Here is a 22403-nt window from a genome sequence, read left to right on the forward strand (position 1 = left end):
TGATGATTTTGAATGAATTGAATTGTTTGAATGACTATGACCAACCTCTCTAACAAAGTCTCCTAATGAGAGCTGAATTGATTGTATGTGTAGCCCTGGATAATTCTGGACTCCTTTTCCCAGTTATTACAATGGCCTATTTGAAGTTGCCAGTCAGAATCATCAGAGGATGTCATGCCTTCTGTTATGACCCGTTGCAATGGGTATCTGACCCCCACATACGCAAGCACATTTGGTATGTTAATTTTTGAGCTGGTGCTTTGTGGATAGAGGAGCTCTCAGAACTGTGCAAAAAAGACGTCAGTTTTATTTCTGGGAATTTTGGGAATTACATCTGAAAAGTGCCTAAATTTAAGAAGGCTGCCTTGTAAGAGCAGCCGTATTTCAAATGAAGCTGAACATTTTGATGCCATCTTTGATCAACAACTGTTTCTACATGGATAAACATGTTTTTCTACCTTCACTTCCACAAGTTGCAATTCTAGTGCCAATCACAGCCTTCAAAAACAACTTAAGCAACAACTTCTTCTCTTCCTCCTCCTTGCTAGTGAATCAACTAAGCCATAATACACAGTTTTCAGTGTGTCAGTATTTTAGTCAAATTTGGTTGAAATACAAAGAGCTATGTGGCAGTAATTGTCTTGTTCTGCCATATCATTCCTCATGTTTTTGAATAACATGTTTCTTTTTCCATTTCTGTTTTATGTGCCACAAGCTTGATGAATATTCAATTCCCTGCATCCTTCACAATATTTAATTTAGCAGAACTGAAATTTCTCTAGTTCATGATAATAAAAAGGTAACTCTTGGTAATAGACAGGATATGGGATATAACACAGGGTGCTGCAAAGAAAATAAATCACATTCAAGATCATAGTACTTCATAAAACACATATAAAATATAAATTTACATTCCATCAATTTTATGAAACATTAGCAAGACATAATTAACAGTCACATAAATTCACCTAGTTAAAATGTCAACCATTTACTTACTGAGGAGCAATACAAATTTCATCATTTTAAAGTAAATGTTTATATACAGATTAATCAACAAGAAGATCTATGTTACTATGTTACTCTGATTTATAGCTCAAATATCTATTGGAAGTAACCATTCATGAAACTATTAATTGAAATTAGAGGAAAACTGGACTAAGGAAAAGAGACATGCATATATGTATGTCTGTATCTAGATTTCCTTCAGACCTATCAATAATTATCCAACTTGCTAATTAACAGATCATCTAACTTTCCTTAAATCCAACTAAAGCCGCATGCTTCTAGAAAGAGTCTAAGTAGGACTATCCTTACCATCCCACTGCAAGCAAATCTATTTTGTCTCCTAATAAATTAATGTATAATAATGGAAATACTTTAAGTCTAAGTCCTGTAGTTAATCATTGCTACTCATAAAAAATCATGATTAGGTTTTCATATAACTGTACTGCAATATATAAGTTCATATTTGTTTTATCCCTTTTTGTGCAAGGTGACAACAATTTCTCACTGTTTTCTCTAGAAATTCTGGGGCTTGTATATTACTTCCCCAATGACTTATGCCATGAGCCACTTGGGGAATCCTTTTGATTACGAGAGCTCATGGTCATTATCTCTAGCTGTACCCATAGATTTTCCTGAGTTAGGTTAGGGAGAGTAAATAATAGCAAAAGTATTTTTAGCAGAATTTATATGGATTGTACTCACATTTGCTTCCCTGTAGAGTTAGACATTTTTCTGATATACCAGTATACATGGTGTTTTATTTATTTATTCATTCACTTGTTTAAAAAATAATTCTACTCCAACTTTCTCTCTTTCTCATTCTCTCTCTCTCTCCCCATACATGTGTATGTATAAACACTAAAAATGGCTTACAACAATCAAAAATACAAAACACGATAATAAAATCAATATAGTTAAAATAAAGTACTCTTTATCCTCCCTCCCCCCCATCAGTGTTTTGAAGGTAAGGAAGTTAGCTAGGAAAAAGGCAGAAGAACTGCCAGTAACAAGAATTGTCATTACTGTTCTATTGCTTAAGCTATTGACTGATTTAAAAATGAGGCATGCATCTCCTCCAGTGATTAGATTGAAGTGTATTTTTCAGCATTTCACAGTAATGACCTGATGAGATTTATAACCCTGCAAGTGGACCCACAAAGAAAACCACTGAATTGACCAATCTATGCCTAGTGAGAAAAACAGCTCAGTTTTGAAGCATTATCGCTCTTCTTACTACTTAAAAAGTTTATAGCGGCACCAGAAGTACCTTAATGTTATTCAGGCATCCTCTTTTGTGTAAAACAGCCTGGGTTTTTTTTAGAACAATTAAGAAACTACAGAGCATCCTGAGGTTTATTTTCATTATGCCAGGTATACCTATCTTTTTTATTGCTCTTCTGCCCTATTCAAATCACAGCTCTAGAGATGTTAAACACCTTAATCTTTGCCTGAAATACTATAACATTCAGAGTGCACTTTTTGGGGGGGTTATTCCTTGTTGCTTTTATAGCTTTGAATTGTTATACCTAGAATAATCATCCTTAATGCTTGTGAGACTGCACTGTGAACTGGAATCAACGTTTTTAGATAATGAATTCCTATTTAGAGGTTAGAACAATTAGTCTCCCAATCAGTAAAATAAGACTTCATAAGTATGTGATATTGTGCCCAAGGTATTGTTAGCTTCCAATAATCGATGCCAGTGGTGAAATCTAAAATTTGTTACTACCGGTTCTGTGGGCATGGCTTGGTGAGGGGGGCAATGTGACTGGGTGGGCATGGCCTATTTTTTTTTACTTTTAAAACCATTTTTTTACATGTAAAACCATGTAAAAAAATGCTTTCAAAAGGCTCTGACGATCCCAGCTGAGTTGCCTGATCGTCAGAGGGTTTTAAAAACACCCTCTGCTGATCAGGCAACTCAGCTGGGATCGTCAGAGCTTGGATCGTCAGAGCCATTTAAAAGAAAAAAAGCCTCTGATGATCGCGTGGCTCAGCTGGGCAGGGATTTTTGCTACCAGTTCTCTGAACTGCCTGCCGCCATCGCTACCTACTCGCCCGAGCCAGTCCGAACCAGGAGCATTTCACCCCTGATCGATGCATAATAGCTTTGTATAAACATTTGAATGAGAGACATGTGACAGCAATCTTGGAACTGACAATTGTGGTTTCATCTGGATACAAAATCCTTCTTAGGTATATTCAGCATCGGAATCAGAATAGAGTGGAAGGGACATTGGAGATCTTCTAATCCAACCCCCTGCTCAAGCAGGAGACCCTATACTATTTCAGATAGGTGGCTGTCCAGTGTCTTCTTAAAAACCTCTAGTGATGAAGCACCTACAACTTCTGAAGGCAAGCTGCTCCACTGGTTAATTGTCTTCGCTATTAGGAGTTTCTCCTTAATTCCAAGTTGCTTCTCTCCTTGATTAGTTTCCATCCAGTGTTTCTTGTCTTGCCTTTTGGTGCTTTGGAAAATAAGTTGACCCCCTCTTCTTTGTGGCAGCCCCTCAAATACTGGAATACTGCTATTATATTCCCCCCCCTCAGTCCTTTTTTTTTTTAGACTGGCCATCCCAATTCCTGCAACCATTCTTCATATGTATTTATCTCAAGTCCTTTAATCATCTTAGTTGCTCTTCTTTGCATTTTTTCCAAAATCTCAACATCTTTTTTGTAATGTGGTGTGACCAAAACTGGATGCAGTATTCCAGGTCTGGTCTTACTAAGGATTTATAAAGTGGTACTTTATAAAGTACTAATATTTCTAAATTATAAATATTTTTATATTTATAAAGCGTTACTAATATATTGAGCTAATGTGACTATTATGAATGTGACTAATATGAATGCAATTAACAATAGAACTGGGCACATACATCCTTTCAAAATTGTCTAGCAAATTTGTGAAGAAATTTAGGTGGATATTTTATACACATTTCTCCAGAGTACAGTATCCCCAATAGTGTTCATAGTAAGACTGCTGTGATAAAAAAGTGCAACAGTAGGAATTATGATGCCTTCTCCTGGGATTTAATTGAAAAATGAGAAGGCAGGGAAGCTACAGCCACTGCTCCTTAGACAGGACATTCGGATGTATCTTTTAATCATTTGTTACATGCAGTAACTTCACTGTACTAATGAACACTAGCACATTCTCTTCTCAACTGAAATACCTTTTAAAGCAAACTTTCTTTAATGAAATCAAATGAGAATTGTTAAGAAAAAGTATAGGAGAATTTCTCTGCCTAGCACTAATAAATCCTATACAAAAACACCTGCTAAAAGTTCATATGACAATCCAGATCAGGTACATGAGCTTTTACCTATCACCTAGTAATGACAGAGGACTACGTGATACTGACAGAACATTTCTTCTTTTCTCTGCTACAAGTATTTATAATTACAGTGCAACTAACCTTGCCTGTCAACAATCTTCATAACATCGGATTTAACTGACATTGCTGTATTAGCGTTTGTACTTCAGTATGCCTACCTTTCTCTCAGTTTTAATTCTAGTCACATCAACATATTTACCATGACTCTGGATGATCAAGAAAGGTACCAAGTGCATCCACCCTACTCAGCAGCTAGCAAAACAGAAACAAGACGTGAAAGTTAAGACCCCAGAACTGGGCCAGGTTTCAACAAGTTTCTGAAGTGCATTGTAACTGGGTTATTCATAATCTGTTCAGCAACAATTAGCTCTCAAAGTGCAACAGCTGCATGATGCTGAGACTTTCCAGATGCAAGCAAAGGAATTAAATCAAGAACTAATTCAATTGGAAAATTGGGTGTAATTATGGAGAATGCACAGTCTGTTAGGCTCCTTGTGGTGATTGCTCACTATTTTAAAAATAGCCTGGTCTTTGCACAGTCCTCATTGCATATAGATAGGTAGCTATGTTTGGAGAAATCTCATTTGGTTTCATAGAGATAAAGATTTAATGTTATTAGAAATGTACTTGATGGCATCAATACAAACTTCTGCTTGCTACCCTTTTATTGGCATGAAAGACAGTAATCCAATATCACTTGCACACAGCATGATAATACTTTGCACTTACAACACTTTCCATCTGGAGAACCTCAAAACTAGTATTTTACAATAAAACAATTTGCCTATGAAATTTGCAATGGAGATTTGGGCTTTATCTACCTTTAAACTAATCAGGTCTTTCTGTCAGTCTAGTCAGCCTATTAACCTCAACACAGTAAGATACCAACCGTTCCTGGAACAATTCCCCTGAAATCAGCACATATATATGATTAAGACTGGAATGCAAGTCAAATAATCAAATTGTATTTTGGCACAGTTCGCTGCATTTTAATATAAAAATAGAAAGGATGGGGTGATAAAAATGGACAGAAATTATGGCTCCTAGAGGCAGTCAGTAGCACTTAAATCTTATTGCAATAAACCATAAAAGTGAGTGTAATTATAGGTTAAAATATTTATAAAACTCTTGGGGCATGGGCAGGGAGAATATTAATGGCCCTACCTATCAGAACAAGAAGCAACGGGTAAATAATATTATTGAGGAATATCAGATGTAATAGAAGAGCAACTAAGCAGGGAATAAACTTGATAGGTGGGTCAGGCAATAGATGGAAAGGCATCAGTCAAAATGCTTCATATTACAGACATGTTCTCTTGAAGGGTTAGGGGTAGGGTTAACCCCAACCCTAACCCTAACTCTAACCAATCTATGGAATATTTTCACTCATTGCAAGGAGGTAGTTGACAGTCAAAATAAAGAAGTACCAAACCTTAAAAACAAACAAACCCAGCATACTAGTTTATATCTATGGTAATGAAAAAATCACCACGAACATTCAGGCAATACTACTTAAAATGAAGCAAATCTATCACATCAATAAAAGCATATCAAGGAATTCACCATTACCAAAGGGGAATATTGGGGTAAGTGGGGGAAAAGATATTCATTTTCTCCACATTCCAGGAGACTATTTCTGAAATCTGTAGGATTTGCATTCTTCTTTATAAACAATTCATCAATTCAATTTTATCACAGAAATAATGTTCAAAATCCATTTTAAATTAGTTTAATACCACATTATAGCTTATAAAACTGCTATCTGGCATTCATACAGAATTATTGTATAAAAAGATGAATAAGAGTGAATTACAATTAGATCACTATTGTAAGCATTAGTCATGTTACATTTTAGATACACAGGGGTCATATAATTAAAGAAAAAAGAATAAATGTTTAAAATGTTATTTGAAAAACAAAATATTTTAATGTGCAACTATATTGATTTGAAACTTGGAATTGTGCTGATCTTTTACATATTTCCAGAAACAATTTTGTTTTGTCCAATGTCATGTTGTCTGCTTATAAATACTATTATATTTTTTTTTAAAAATGACTATGAAGTATTATTTCTAGTCAACTATGAAACATTATAACGTATTAAATGCACAATTAGAATCACAGCAAAGTTGTGATTGAGACTACATGAACTGTGAAGCATCCTCAGAGTGGATTCTGGGCTCAGCATATGATCTTTCTGAGAAAGTGCACAATAAAAATCATAAAAGTAATGTAGAATATAGGTAGTCATCGAGTTACGACCACAATTGAGCCCAAAATTTATGTTGCTAACTGAAACATTTGTTAAGTGAGTTTGTCCCATTTTACGACTCTTTTTGCCACATTTGTTAAATGAATCACTGCTGTTTTTAAATTAGTAACACTGTTGTTAAGTGAATCAGGTTTCCCCATTGACTTTTCTTGTCAGAAAGTCACAAAAGGTGATCACATGACCCCAGGATGTAAATGTGCAACTCTCGTAAATATGAATTGGTTGTCATCTAAATGTAAATCATGTGACCATGGGGATGTGTTGTGGTCCGCCGGCAGCCTGCAGAGCTGGCAGCAGAGTCGCACAGTGAGGTTGGGGAGGAACGTCGGCCAGTCCTAGAGTCTGGGGAAAGCTTGGATGAGGGCTCTGCATCAGAGGCAGAGAGTGGTCCAGGCCCATCTTGGAGTTATGTGCTGCCTCCAGAGCCTCCAGAGTTGGAAATCAGCGAGGCAGAGAAACAAGGGGAGCCTATTCCCAGTGCATGCATGCGCAGAGCTGCAAGAAGGCAAGAACAGTTAAAACAAAAGGGATGACTTGGGAGTAAGGCTTGGAGATGATTGGCACCTCCCATAAGACATAAAGGAGGAGCAAAGGCACATAAGCCTTTGCAAGAAGCAACTTTGTTCTGGTCGGTTTAAATTCTGAAGCTCCATTTTGACTCTGTGCTCCGTGTGGCCTTGCAAAGCTAATTGCCAATTAGGTCTTTGGCAGAGTGTCAAGGGAGATAAAGGTGTGTGCTTATCAGCCTTATCCTGAAGGACTGTGGCAGACGTCTGTCGGACTCTTTACAAACTATTTGTGATTCATTATGGGCTGTGAATGAACATGATTCACAGCCGTTAAAATAAAAAGAGGGTTTTTGGGACTAATTGTGTGCTGTTTACTGTCTCAGGAAATCTAGGTCAGAACAGGATGCTGCAACAGCCATAAGTGTGAAAAACAGCCATAAGTCACTTTTTTTCAGTGCCGTTGTAACTTTGAAGGGTCACTAAGTGTACTATTGTAAATTGAGGACTACCTGTATATCTTTTTAACCAAAGATTAGCCAAGGGTTTATCTGAAAAAAGCATTGCAGATTATTTATCCAAAGCATACAAAAGGATGAAAGTTGCCAGGATCAAATGTTATCAAATGCCAATCACTAAATAATAGCAAAGACTTCCAAATTAAATATTATCATCATAATTAGTCAATGTGAGATATTGATTTCAGTTTGGAGTATTTACAAAGAGTGGTTTGCAGACTCCTTAAATAGAAGGGGGATTTATTTCAAAATTCTTTAGCTGAAAAGGAAGTGAGCTTTGCTTTAGACCAGAGATCAGTAGGATCTATGTTTCAGTCATTACAATCTAACAGAATTTTGATGGAATTGAGATTTTGGATTTGTGAGATTAAAAACATAGAAGGGAATAAGTGTATTTCTTGGGATATGATTGTTATCTTCATCCTTTGCTTTGTTATTTGCTTCTCTTTCTTCTTATATATTGCATGTGAAATTTTCATAAACTTGCCAAGAGTTTGGAAAAAACAAAAAAGGCTAACATTAAAGTATTTTCTAAATTGCTTATGCATGAACAGAAGAGGAACTCTGCTGAGCATAGTTTTAATACTTTTATTTACTATTGACTTGATTTTTTTAAAAAAAGTAAATTGTCATAGTTCCATATTTTGAAGATCACAGCATGCCTAGAATCTGTGTTGTCTTTTCAGTGTTGTTTTGTGACTGATGTACTAGAAAAAATAAAATGTGTATTCATAATTTACATTTCTACATTCTGATTGATTTTGTAACAATAGAAAGTATAAATACACTCAGATGTTTAAAGACATAGCTTAAAGCTTTAGCAAGCCCTCTTTTGACTGATTATGTGCTGGTAAGTCAATATCTACTCGTGGTGACCACAGGAATAAATATTTTCCAAGATGATAAAAGCTCTCCTTACTATTGTTTTAGCAAATCAGCTACTCTTTTCTCCAGTCTAGTTACAGCTTTTTAAGTTTTGAAAAAGCAGATATCGGGGGAAATATGCAACCAATTTGAAGATGACAGAGGAGTTCATTCCTGTTGGTCTTTTCTGAACTTTGAAGAATTCATAGAAAGGGCAATCAGGGCTTTTGTTTTGTTTTGTTCTATCTTATTAACAAGCTATAGTTTCTACTTATTTCTGTATGATTGTAGGTAGACATTTAAGTTATTAGAAATCAAAGCTGTTGCAAGGACAGAGGGAGCATAATTGTGAGAGGAAGGAAAGAAAGTATTAAGGTCGTTTCAGCCAGGGAAGAGAACAGCAGTGATTTGTTGTCTGCTATGTTTACAACAGTATATACTGTGACTAATAAGGTTATTTTAGTTACAGAGCTCAATAATTCAGCTCAGTCACAAGAAAATGTGGGATTAGGTTGATAAAAATGGCTTACTATCAATTACCCAACAAGTTAATTAATTTTTGCCAGTCATCCCTCTCATCAAGTCATTCTCATTATAATGTGCATTTGTTTTTGTTTTTTTTTGTTTTTTGTTTTGTTTTTTTTAATTAACTGAATAACTAGAAGGTTCTAGTTCTTTCTTTCTTAGATCACCTTAGGATGGACAATAAGCATGATTATTTAGAGGACATACCATTAGCATGTATAATAAGTTCACTGCTGTTGTTATTCTGCTACCCAACTCCACAATTGAGTGCTAGTCTACTTCCATTGCAGAGAGGACAAAAATATACTCAGGTGACTGCAGTCTTTGCTCTTCAGGGAGTGAATTCAGCTACATTCAGAAGTAGACTGATAATCAATAGAATTTAATCCAGTGTATAATGCTAATGTGTTTCTTCAATGCCATTGTCCAGTAGAAAACATTCAGGCTAAAAGATGGTCATCACTCCCAACACATTCTGAAGCCTATTATAGTCTCTTTAATTGTGTATGTAATCTATTGATTCATATACATATAAATTGGACTATCTTTTTTTTTTCTAAAACAGTTCTGTTTTCTAGTATAGGTAATCTTCCTGTCAACTTAGAAATGAATCCATGCGGCCGCAACTTTTTTTTCTCAGCTTGCCACACAGTATTTGGGGGGGGGGAGGGAGAGGTTTGGAATGTCCGGCCAGACAATAACAGCTCATCATCCTGTGGGAACCAAGGTCATCTCAACAGGGGCTGACCAAAGTCTTGAAGGAGTTACCCAGAAGATGCCAGAACACCTAATTGGGCAATGTGACCTGTGACAAGGAGGGAGGAGAATATCTATTATTTATATGAAAACTGTGGGAAATAGTTAGAGTTGGTTTTGCTTTCATGCATGCCGAAATGATGAATTCAATGAAACAGTTCTTATAGAGATCTGATCGTGTCGGAGTGCTGGCTTCATCAGTTGGAACCTTGACACTTCCCAACTGCAACTGGGACCAGCAACTTTGTGACTAAATGACACAGTTATTAAGCAAGACATCATGTGTGGAGTGACCCTGAGGGACAAGGGAAAGAGTGTCATGATGGACTGAGATTCAGAGACTGACAATGAGAAGCCAGCTCCAGAATTACCAGATGGACTGCTGTCTGAGCTGGCACAGAAGAGGGAGCTGTCCAGCACCATCAGGCACAGCTGACGCCACTTTCCAAATATGAAAGTGCTGAACCGCCATCCCCTTCCAACACAATGGCTTGTCATGTTGAGAAGAGAGTAGAGCAAAGGCATGCTGCAAGACTGCTCACGAGGAAGGAATCTCACCCTTCTAAATTAGCAATACCAGGGCTGCTTCTTTGAAAACTGAACAGCAAACTCAAGCCCCTCCTCTGATAACAACCACCTGTTAATCCCCACTCTGAGTGCCCTGACTCTTGATGTATGAATTTCATGACCCTGACTTTGAAACCAGCCCAGTTGACAAATCTTCTACCAAGCTTTGACCCTCAGACTTCGCCCGACTGCTCTTTTGCTCACTGTTTTGAACTGGAACTCTTGTAAGGCAAACCTGCTAAACTTTAAGGGGGAACTTGTCTCCTTACTGCATATGTGTGGATTTGCACTTGCTTATTTGCTTACTTACAAACTTCATTTAGTAAAGTGTGCAACTACCTCTTCATGCACTTGTGTCTGCTTGGCCTGGGACAAGAGATGCTGCCTAGAAAGCAATCAAACAAGAGGGGAAGGAGCAAGATTCTGTTAATGAAGCCTTACAATAAAGTAGAATTAGCTCATCTGGTCATGTTTCCTATCTGGTTTACCTGGAAGGGCTGACATCTTATGACCACAACTTGGAATTTTACTGCCAGCTTGGAAATAAAGTATTGGAAACCATCTGTGAAAGATGCAAATGGTAATTGTGTGACTGTAGGATGTTATAGCAGTTGTAAATGCCCACTGATTGCAAAGTGTCTGGATCTCGATCATGTGATCACAAGGACTAATCATAAAGTCACTTTTTCAGCACTGTCTTAACTTTGAATGGTTGCTTAACAGGGTGATTATTAAGTGAGGGCAACCTGTAAATTCAAACAACTGTAAAAACAAATATTGAGCCCATGAAATGGTTACTGAAAAGTAAGGTGAGGCTATTTTTCAGAAGGTATGAGGAAAAATGTCAAAGATTATGCACAGATATGAGTATACAAATATAACTAATAATTAGACTTTCCAGATTTTTGGAGGGAAAAGTAGAGGTGCTATCTATTCAGTTTTGTCCCATTCATTCAAACTAGGAGGGGTGCCACATGGGGCCTGATTCTGAATGTGCGTGCCCACTCCAGGTAGCCTAAACACTGTGCTTCCTGCTATCCTTTGCTTCCAAAGGGATGCTTTATGATTGGAAACCAGTTGTGCAGCTTGGCATAATCATATACATAATGGATTACCAAATGCTTGTTATAAAGCATAAAGTTAAGTGTGGAATGGGGGGACAAGGGAGGGAAGATACACTGCAGTTTGTTTTCTGGGATGGGAGGAAGAGAAAGAATGGGAGAAAATGGATTTTGTTTAATAGGCAGGTGCTTAGGATGAATGTTGAAGTTCTATTGCAAACAAAATGGAGAGAGGAAAAAAAGAAACTGGAATTGGTTTTTGCCTAATTTAGACAAGAACCTTGGGCAAAAATGTTCTGCTTGTGAAGAACACTTCAGAAATAAGCAGGGTTGTGAACAGATAATATCAAATTGCTTTCCACTGGTTGCTGGAGGTGAATGTATGGACACTCTAATAAAGTCAGACCTTGATAGCATTTTTTTTCTTCAAAAATATAACCTTCTCTTGCTTCAGCAAATTAGCAAGGAATTTTGCATGCATTTCTGACAAGGGTGGAAGATTGGACCACAGTTACAGATTTCTGCAATAATCTCTGGTGTCCATCTACTGTATACTAGTCATTAAAGACAATGGAAACAAGACACCTAGCTTACTTCTCAATTGAAGGCAAATGTATGCACCAAATAAAATAATAATTGGATGATATTTATTAGATTTATTAAGGATGCCTGATCTCAAGAAGTGAGTGGCTTACAAAATATCAAATATTGTATATAATTAAAAATACAACATAAGAAACACAACTGCCTGGACAGCAACATCATTCAAAAAAAATACTACTGAAGCACATAAATTTTCTATCCCAAACCTACGAGCAAAGTGGGTCTTAAAGGCTTTCAATAAGGCTTGTAGTATCAAGTGCAAAGGATCAGGACCATAAGTTGAGTTGTAGCTCAGAAAGATTTATTGTTCGTACCTATCTGGTCAACTAATGGTCAGCACTAAATTAGCACTAAAGATCAATAGAATTCAAGGCGGGCTAGACTTGGGTCTCTTATGGCAATGCAAGAAGTCTAAATTGATGACATGCTTTACTCTGCCCTCCAGCTCTGCCTGCTCTTTTCCTACATGGACAGGGGTAGGTGTATGTATATTTGGGGGATGTTATTCCAGAAGGAAGGGATGGCAACAGAGAAGGTACACTTCTTTGATCCTACAAGATGTCAACATTTAATTGAGAGGACCTGAAGTGCACCCACTCTGCCTGAACTCCAAAAGTGATATTAGTGGATGTTACTAGCAATGCCTTTGCATCCTGTCATCTAAAAATCTGTGAGTCTCTTCACTTTATGTTTTATATCATATTCTTTTGGAATATGAATATATGCTTCATGCATAAAATTGCTTTTCTGTCTTCAAAGCTCTCAGCAAGTCACTTTTACCATGTGGCAACATTGAAAATGTTTGCTTACCTCTTCCCAGTTTCTCCTGTTTTCTCCTGTTTTCCATAACAACATTTCAAATTCCCTAACAATATTCTATACTGATGGCAGGTAAACAAAAACAACTCATACAACACTTTTCCAACATTAAAATCTCTCTTTAGTAGAATGTGAAATGTCTGGACTATAGTTTATGACTTTTATACACTGGTTTTCTTGTTGTAGAGAGCTTAAGAAAAATCTAAAAGAGCCCTACTTCCTGCTTACAGAGCAACTTTGATGGAGCACTTTTGAAAGCTAATTTCTTGGGCCATCACACAAAGATCTAATGATCTCCTTGTCCATGGAAAGTACAGAACCAGTTGCAGGAAAACATCCACAAGGAGATATTTTAAGGAACACAATTTGGAATTAGAATTACCGAGATTTCAATCTATCATTGCAAATTTAATTGCATGATTTAATGATTTAATTCATTTTCATTTAAACACAACCCCACTGTCCTGGCAATCTTCACATTTAGTTATGGACAGTACAAATTTATAAATTTATCATGAGCATTTACTAATCAGTTTTTAAAGAGAAATTCTGGCCTTGTTTTATGAAGCTTACTTAATTATAAAAGACAGAAAGACAAATAATTAATTTTTAAGGAAGCTTCACTTTCGAAATGGAAGCATCTGGCAACATATTTCATTTGCTAAAATCGTTCCTGATTATAGAGTCCAAAGGAATACATTAAAAGCAAAATAAACAAATACTGAAACTATTAAATTTTTTACAACTAGAAAATAAACCTGAAACAAATGTTAAAAGCAAGCCTGGGTGGGACATTTTAAGTTTATTATACAGATCACTAATTTGTGAATTACTGTGATTTTGTTTACATTGGAACCAAAGGCAGACAAGATTATTCTTTGTTACCCAAAACATGTTGGCTGTATATGGAAAATTCAAAATTGCCTATGCCATAGCATATAAAATTTGAGGCAAAATGCTTTTGGAAGAATGACATGGTACAGCATGTCTGCCCAGTCCAAAAACTCTAAAAGCCAGAATCATCAGCTCACATCAACAACAAAGCTATGGCTGTATCTCTTCTCACAGAAACTACGAGGGTCAATGAAGATAGTATCATTTATCTATACATGTGTATTACTTGAAATCTATACTTCTTCAGACATTAAACACATGAAGCTACGTATAGAAGTCCTGCCTGATGGAAGCTAGCATTCCCACATGAGTGAGTATTAGTCCCTTGTGCTAAATCTCATAGATCTGAATTTCACACTGTGAAAATGGATCTACTGAGGAAAAGATTTTGGCATTATATATCTTGAGAACTGGAGTTAGAAACCCCACACACCCACATACCCACTGCTTAAACTAGTCTGTTTCTTCCCTATTCAAACTTCAGTTATGCCCAGCCATTTGTTCCCAAAAACAACCACCTTACACTTGATCTTATTAATATTCAGGAAGTTGTGTTTACAGGAGAAACTAAACTTATACAATAATCTTCTCTTCCTCTCAATTTATGAGACATCACTAATGTACTCTCTTCATAGAGCAGAATATTTACATGATTACTTTTAATTTTAGAAGAATATAGAAAATCACAGAAAAAATAACTTATCTTAGGTAAGATATCTGAAGAGAAGCCATGGGAGAGATTTAATAAAAACCACCCCTACCCTTATACAGCTCTGATGCATTGATCTTTACACAGATAAACATATATTCCACATTCAATATATTCAGCATATATTGAAGCTCGTTACAAATTAAATTGTAGATGATAAAAACTTTCACTGCTGTCCTAGGGCAGACGTGAGTTGCAAAATGTGTGTCATGTAAACACCATTGGAACAGAAATAAAAAAGATGTGTCATGACATCACAATGCACATTTCTTAAATTTTTGGTTAATACTAAACAATTATGGAAACATTTGTTTTTTATCTGCCGTGAGCCAGAGAGAATGCATGCAGGAACCAATTTCAATAGAAAGTGATGCAAAAGATATAATAGACCCAGCTTTCAAATAGAAAAGCATCAAGCATTGATAAAATACTCACTGTTTAAAGGCTGCAAGAGAACAATTAGCTAAAATGATATTTCAACCTATCATATATGGCTGTGTGTCTTAGAATTTAAAAAAGATATACCAGTATTTACCTATACTAAAGAAGTGAGATGTAGAACAATAAACTATTAAACCACTTCATTGATTCTGCATATAAGCAACATTTTCTTAAAGAGTTTCTAATAAATAGAGCCGTTCATACATAAACATATATGTACACTGATACTTACTCATTGTGCTATACTCTGCAGGTTGAGAGAGTTATGCAAAGTGAAGGAAAAGAGTAAGAATTCTATGTCAAATCAATGAAAGCAGGAGGTAAGCAAAAGATATGAAATAAATGCCTTAGTGTTTTTTTGTTTTTCATTAGTTTTTATGCTGGTACTGTTTGTACATTTTCTCATCATGGCTTTTATAGACAGTTGGAGGGCAACATATTTTTACCTGTGGTTTTGCTTCTTATAAATTGAGTTAATTATATGGCATATAAACTTATGTATTAAATAAATACATTGTCAGGTTTCAGAAAAGGCAAATGAACTCAGGTAACATAGATTCAGGGCATCTTGCAATATTCTACAGCCATCTATGCTCCTTAGTAAATAGAGTCTGTCAATGCCACTGCATAAATTAAGGGCATGAGTCATTATTTTTCTTGTCTTCCTATTCAGGGCTTCTACATTAGACTGACTGAGTCTCCACTTACCAAAGACCGTAGGTGAGTAGGAATGTTGCAAGTATACCAGATAGTTGAATAAACAAAATGGCATTAGAAGAATATCTGAAGAGCAGCAAAGAAGACACTGAAGCTACTACACCAAAAAGCCTCACTTAATATCAAAAAGACTAAATTAGCTTACAAAGTAGACCAAATGAAGAACAGAAAAGAGACACCCCCCCAAAAAAAACACCCCCCCCAAAAAAAACCCTCACCTACTGGAATCCCTCCAGACTTCACTGGAAGTCTGGAAAGGGTAAGAAATTGTAAGAAAAAGACAGAGGGGCTAATTCTGGTTCCACAACACCAAGTCTTAAGAACAAATGCACACAAAGCCAGAATTGAGAAGAAAACAATAGACACTTCTTCTGCAAAGAAACTGAATAAACAGTAAACCACCCAGTTAGCTGCTCACATAGTTCACATAGACTGATTACAAAAAAAATATGCATGACAAAGTAGCAACAATTGGTGCATTAGAATATCTGCAAGAGATAACATTCACCTGTAAGATCACTAAATCAACAAAGTAATAGATAATGAAGATGATAAGGTGCTCTGGGACTTTAAAGTTCAAATAGAGAAGCATCTGCCATGTAATACTTGACAATTGTTGATAAGAAAGACAAAAAAAAGTCTGAATATGGGACATTGCAGTATCTGGAGAGAGCAGAATGGAAGAGAAAGAACTGGAGAAATATCACCAAATACCGAAACCTGCAATTAGAAGTAGAATGACTGTGGCAAAAGAAAGCAAACATAGTATAAATACTAATAGGTGCCTTAGGGGCATTCTTAAAACTCTTAAAATCAGCATTGAGAAAAATCACCATCAGTCAGTTATAAATGGCAGCTTTACTTGGAATAGCTTACATCCTGCTGTGACACCTTTAATATTATTAAACAATACCCGCCTCTGAGGTCCTTGGACAAAAATGTCAAACCCTGCCCCAACATGTGACTAACCATAATAATCTAAGAAGGAGGTATTACTTTGCTTACATCAAGCCTTAATTGTGTAGAACAGCATTTGGCAGCTTTCAGATGAATTTGTGGTAGTTGAAAATTCTAGATATTGGAACCCATGCATCTAAAAGCTGCCAAGGTTGACAAATACTAACATAGATCATATATGAAAGTGCATGATTACTAAAGAACTAATTTCATTTTTGAGGAAGCCTTAAAAATGTTACTATAAGAACCAAATGTGGAGAAACAGAGTGTCACTGAGTAAGAAAGAGAATGAAACAAGAATTAATATGATCCCCATATTTATTCAATTTATACAACAAATGTAAGAAGGACAGAACTGTGATGGATGACGGTTGGAATAAAAATAGGAGGCCAAAATACTAACAGTTTGAGAAGTGCTAATAGAAGGATTTAGAATAGTTAATGGTGAAAATAAAAATGGAAAGTGAAAAATATGATTGTATGTTAAATAACAAGAATACTCAAATAAAGTCAGCCAGAATTCTTTAGTGCATTAAAAGTTCACTGTGAAGAAATAAAACATGAAGAGTATACTGGAGAAGTAGTTTTATTCTAGCAAGGAAGGCAATGACAAAATTAGACAAAATTATGATTGATATTCCTGTGACAGAATCATTAACACAAAGTTGTACAGCTGGGAAAAGACCAGGGGAAAGAAAATAGATGGAACCAGAATGGGTTATTAAGAGAAAGAATTTACTCTTGGTAATCAATCTTGGAGCAAAAAAGTCTGACTTCTCTCTCAAAGCAATGATCATCAAGCAGAAATTTACATTTTTGATGTGATCTGAGTAGATGATCAACTAGAAACATTATTTCTAGTTTATGATTATCCTTGGTAAACATTAAGAAGAAGTATAAGGTAAGATGGGGACATCAAATAAGTTACTGATTTATACTTGAAGCTCAGCAACATTTTGAAATGGGGAACATTTATTCATGAACTCACCAGAATCAAGCCTAATTCAGTGGCATACAACTATTTATTTATTTAGTATATTAGTACTATATTGCTGAACAAAACATATTTGCTTTTCCCTTTCATTGTATAAATTTCTGTGCACAAAATTTGGGTTTAAACATAATAGGTTGGGGAAAAATAAATATAATAAAGTTCCATTTTTTTCAAAATATCAAAATGATTTGCCTATTTAAGACCAGAGGTACACCTATCTCATTTTAGCTCACGTTCTATAAAGGTAAGAAATTGAAAGTTAAAACTAATTAGCAATGATACCATGTGAAGTTAAAAATTGTGTTTCCTTACAGCTGAGTCTCCATCCACCAACATTTTTTCTTGAATTTTCAGATCCATATCTAACTGGAAAAGAAGTCTCAGAGATCAGAAGTCTCAACAATCTCAGAGATTGTTATGGTTCTACAAATCATTAGAGCTTTTTGTGTGACATTGTACAATGTCATTGTTGATCATGTACTCTACTTCTTAAAGTACCAGCCTTAGTTTCTAATTACTTGGTTCACTTTGATCTTTACTCTGATCTTAAGTTCATAATGTCTTTTTTTAATCAGTGAAACATTCTGTTATTTAGAGCAATCATCACAATCTAATCCCAGTGAATGAAATGAATAACTCACCAGAGTAGACTGATTTAACAATGTCAAATGAATAAAAATGGAATTTGGCCCTCTGCCTAAATATAACTCCAATTAGTTCCTGCTTTATTAAACAAGACCAGCCAGTGCTATTTCTAAAGCATAATTGCCATGATAATTATAGCCCTTAAGATCCCATGAAAATGATGCAGAACACCACATGCAATTCATGAATTAAAGCAAAATATAATATAAAGTTTTCCAAAGAGACCCATGCATATGCCTTGATTATGCTAAAACAGTTTGTTGTCATTAGCTGCAGACCCTCTTGTGGGTCACTTTAACTACATTAAAGCTAATGTGATCATTTTCTGCTCTTAAAAAAATTAAAGCCCAAAATTGAATGTTGGGATGGTTTTGCCTCCTATTTTCTTAAATTAGAAAGCTGCTTGCTTGATGATGTCAGCCCTTGAAGCTTCCCAGTTCCCCTGAGGATATTTTAACTGTAAGAGTTTTATAACCATACAATGGTTTCAAAATGCATTTCCTATTTATCTTTCTGTACAGGCTGTAAACAATTACTTAGCAGCCATATATCTTTTATAGTGGCTTTAAAAATAGCATACTTCCTTGCTAACTTTCATGCAGGTATCAGAATATTAAGAAACCCTTGTTTTGTGTTCCATAGACTATGGCTAGAAAAATTCCTTTTCTTCTTGGGATTAATGGAAAAGAATTAGCTTTCAGTGGGTTTTTTTTTTTTTTTTGTTTCAAAAGGAAGGACAGTTTTGGTTAAACGTTTTTGGGGTAAACATTACATTCTTGACCTCATATAATTAAGAAGTATAGTTCAAAGATTTGAAGGAGGATTGTACCTCAATATCCCCACAGAGGCAGAGTTGATAGGAAGAATCATATCAGGTGACTTCTGCAAGTACTTTGTAGCTTTTTAAAGCATTTTGAAGATTTGATCATTTTCTATTGCTTTTTGGGTGGCTGCAGATGGTACAAAATGGTTCAGTATTACTTATGTATTTGGACACTAAGAATGTCTGATCGAATGTATGCCTTTGAACTGTGGTGCTGGCATAAATTACTGTGTGTACCATGGACAACCAGAATAACTAACAGAAAGGTGTTAAATCATATAAATCCAAATAACCAGAAGCTAAAATCATAAGACTACATATGATTTATTGTGCCCATGTTGTGTGTGCAAATTCATTGGAGAAGGCAATGGTTAGTGGACAAAGAAGAAGGGCAAGCAAAGAACATGCTGGCTTGATAACATCAAATCTGATACAAAGTTGAACATACAACAGTTGAAAGAATCTGTGCTTGACAGAGTAGCATGGAGAGCACTTGCCTATATAGTCTCCAAGAGTCGGACACAATTAATGGTTTAAAACAAAGTATTATTATGTATATGAAGAATATTGAAATGAGATGGAATTGTTTGGTAAGTAGCCAATGAATGCAGTCATCATTAAAATCCCTGCTTGGGGGTGGGTTGCAGGTCCAGTAATGGCATAGGAGTCTATAGAGGGAAGAGATATTGCAGAAAGTTGTCTAATAGGGTCAAAGTATAGTAAACTGAAAAGAATATAAATTCTGTTTTGGAAATTTCAGCCTTGCAAGAAATTTATCACTGTAAATTTTATCAATTTTCATAAATAAAATATATGATGGAATGTAGGAAATTATTGTAATACCCATTATTCCAACTTTGATATTATGAGTTGATGTGAAAGTTTTCAATGAAATCTGAAATGTATACAGGATAATGCACTGTGATAAAGATAAGAACCATGATTGTGTTTGTATGCATGTATGTGTAGGTCTATGCAAATTCTGCTCAAATTGCTAGGTTGATATTTATGGTTATATAATTTCAATTCTGATGTGTATTATATGGAAGAGATACTGCCAAGGCAATGGTCAGATAAAAGGGATTTAAGCCTGGTCAAAGAAAGTAATCCAAGAAAGCATTTCGGAAAGGTTTTTCCCTAGTGCACATGAAGATAAAGGGAAGGAGGGACAAGCATATTCAGACTTGTAAATTATACTATAGCTATAGCTATTACAGTAAAAGAAGTACATGGCATTGGTTCCTAACTCTGCTCTATATTGAAGGACTGACAATTCCCCAACCTTGATGAAATTTATTTTATTTTATTTTATTATTTTATTTTTGAATTTGTATACCGCCCTTCTCCCTGAGGACTCAGGGCGGTGAACAGTCAAGTAAAAACATCAAATACAAATATTAAAATACAGTTAAAATATACATATATAAATTTGGCCCCATTAATTAAAAACAATAAACAAAACACTTAAAAACACTTAAAAAATTAGGCCAGCCCGGCTTGCTGGAAAAGGAAGGTTTTAAGGGCACGGCGGAAGGCACCGAGGTCTTGGATTCTCCTTATCTCTGGAGGCAATTGATTCCAGAGGGTAGGTGCCCCCACAGAGAAGGCCCTCCCCCTGGGGGTCACCAGCCTGCACTGTTTGGCTGATGGCACCCCGAGGAGGCCCTCTCTGTGGGAGCGCACGGGTCGATGGGAGATCGTCGGTGGCAGCAGGCGGTCTCGAAGATAGCTAGGCCCTATGCCATGGAGCACTTTAAAGGTGATAACCAACATCTTGAAGCGCACCCGGAAGACCACTGGGAGCCAGTGCAGCTCGCGCAGGAACGGTGTTACATGGGAGCGCCAGGCTGCTCCCATCACTACCCGCGCTGCTGCATTCTGGACCAGTTGGAGCCTCCGGGTGCTCCTCAAGGGGAGCCCCATGTAGAGAGCGTTGCAGTAGTCAAGGCGAGAGGTGACGAGGGCATGAGTGACTGTGCACAGGGAATCCCGATCAAGAAAGGGCCGCAACTGGCGGATCAGGCGAACCTGACAAAAGGTCCCCCTGGTTACAGCCGTCAGATGTTCCTCCAAGGACAGCTGCCTATCCAGGAGGACTCCCAGATTGCGAGCCCTCTCTGTGGGGGCCAACGACTCGCCCCCAATAGTCAGTGATGGAGTCAACTGACTATATCGGGATGCCGGGAGCCACAGCCACTCAGTCTTGGAAGGGTTGAACCTGAGCCTGTTCTTCCCCATCCAGATCCGCACAGCCTCCAGGCACTGGGACATCACTTCAAGGGCATCGTTGGGGTGGCCTGGGGTGGAGATGTACAGCTGGGTGTCATCAGCGTACTGGTGGTATCTCACCCCAAAGCCACGGATGATCTCGCCCAGCGGCTTCACATAAATGTTGAACAGGAGGGGCGAGAGGACCGACCCCTGAGACACTCCACATATAAGAGGCCTTGAGGTCAACCTCTGCCCCCCTGCCAACACGAACTGCGACCGGTCGGAGAGAAAGGAGGAGAACCACCGTAATACGGTGCCCCCCATCCCCAACTCTTCCAACCGGTGCAGCATGATACCATGGTCGATGGTATCAAAAGCCGCTGAGAGGTCTAACAGGACCAGAACAGAGGAACAACCCCTGTCCCGAGCCCTCCAGAGATCATCAACGAACGCGACCAATGCTGTTTCCATGCTGTGTCCAGGCATGAAACCCGACTGGAACGGATCTAGATAGGATGTTTCCTCCAAGAATTGTGGAAACTGTCGCGCGACCACACTCTCAACAACCTTCGCCAGGAAGCGAAGGTTGGAGACAGGACGATAGTTGGCCAATATTGCCGGATCCAGGGACGGCTTCTTGAGGAGAGGCCTCACCACCGCTTCTTTCAAGGCGGCGGGGAAGTGAAATCTGGGAAGTCATGTGGTGATCATTAAGCAGTAGATTATTCCCACAATACAGGATCATCTATGTCAACTACAGGAATAATGTTTCTATCAACAAATGGAGGTAAGCATAAGAAGCCACAGCATCAAGCTTTTAGTATGAGATCTATGGATTCATCATATATTATTCAAGAGGAGACTTTAGTACAAATGTAATTGCAGAGTAGTGCAATTCATGTGTCAACCTGGCCATCATTGTTTTCCTTCATGCTTGTTGCCAGCTGCCATGGAAATGGATGGAGGAAAGCAATGTATATTTGGGAGGGGAAGCGTGCAGGAGATGTGAGACTAGAATTGCTGAGAAGCTATGGGGAGGCTTGGACTCAGAGAGGCCAGCTTGGGTTGTTTAACATCTTCAAGGCCAACCATCCTGAGAATGGAATGCACGGAGGTGACACAGAGCGCTTGGACCAGAGACGTTCCCAAAACAATTTCCTGGCCGATGATTGGATTCT

At 37.1% G+C, this 22403-nt stretch overlaps 1 protein-coding gene and 1 long non-coding RNA gene across 2 annotated transcripts in view; both read right to left on the minus strand.

Moving 5' to 3' along the window:
• Nucleotides 1–22403, minus strand: part of ALK (ALK receptor tyrosine kinase) — a 641419-nt gene that overhangs the window by 411120 nt on the left and 207896 nt on the right. The gene's annotated exons all lie outside the window — the stretch shown is intronic.
• Nucleotides 9505–10738, minus strand: LOC148116882 (uncharacterized). Its single transcript, XR_015733910.1, has 2 exons — nucleotides 10691–10738; nucleotides 9505–9833 (listed from the first exon to the last, which is right to left on the minus strand). It is a non-coding gene; the product is annotated as an uncharacterized LOC148116882 (long non-coding RNA).

Source organism: Pantherophis guttatus, chromosome 1, assembly GCF_059756535.1.
Source record: "Pantherophis guttatus breed Tessera chromosome 1, ASM5975653v1, whole genome shotgun sequence".
NCBI lineage: Eukaryota > Metazoa > Chordata > Lepidosauria > Squamata > Colubridae > Pantherophis > Pantherophis guttatus.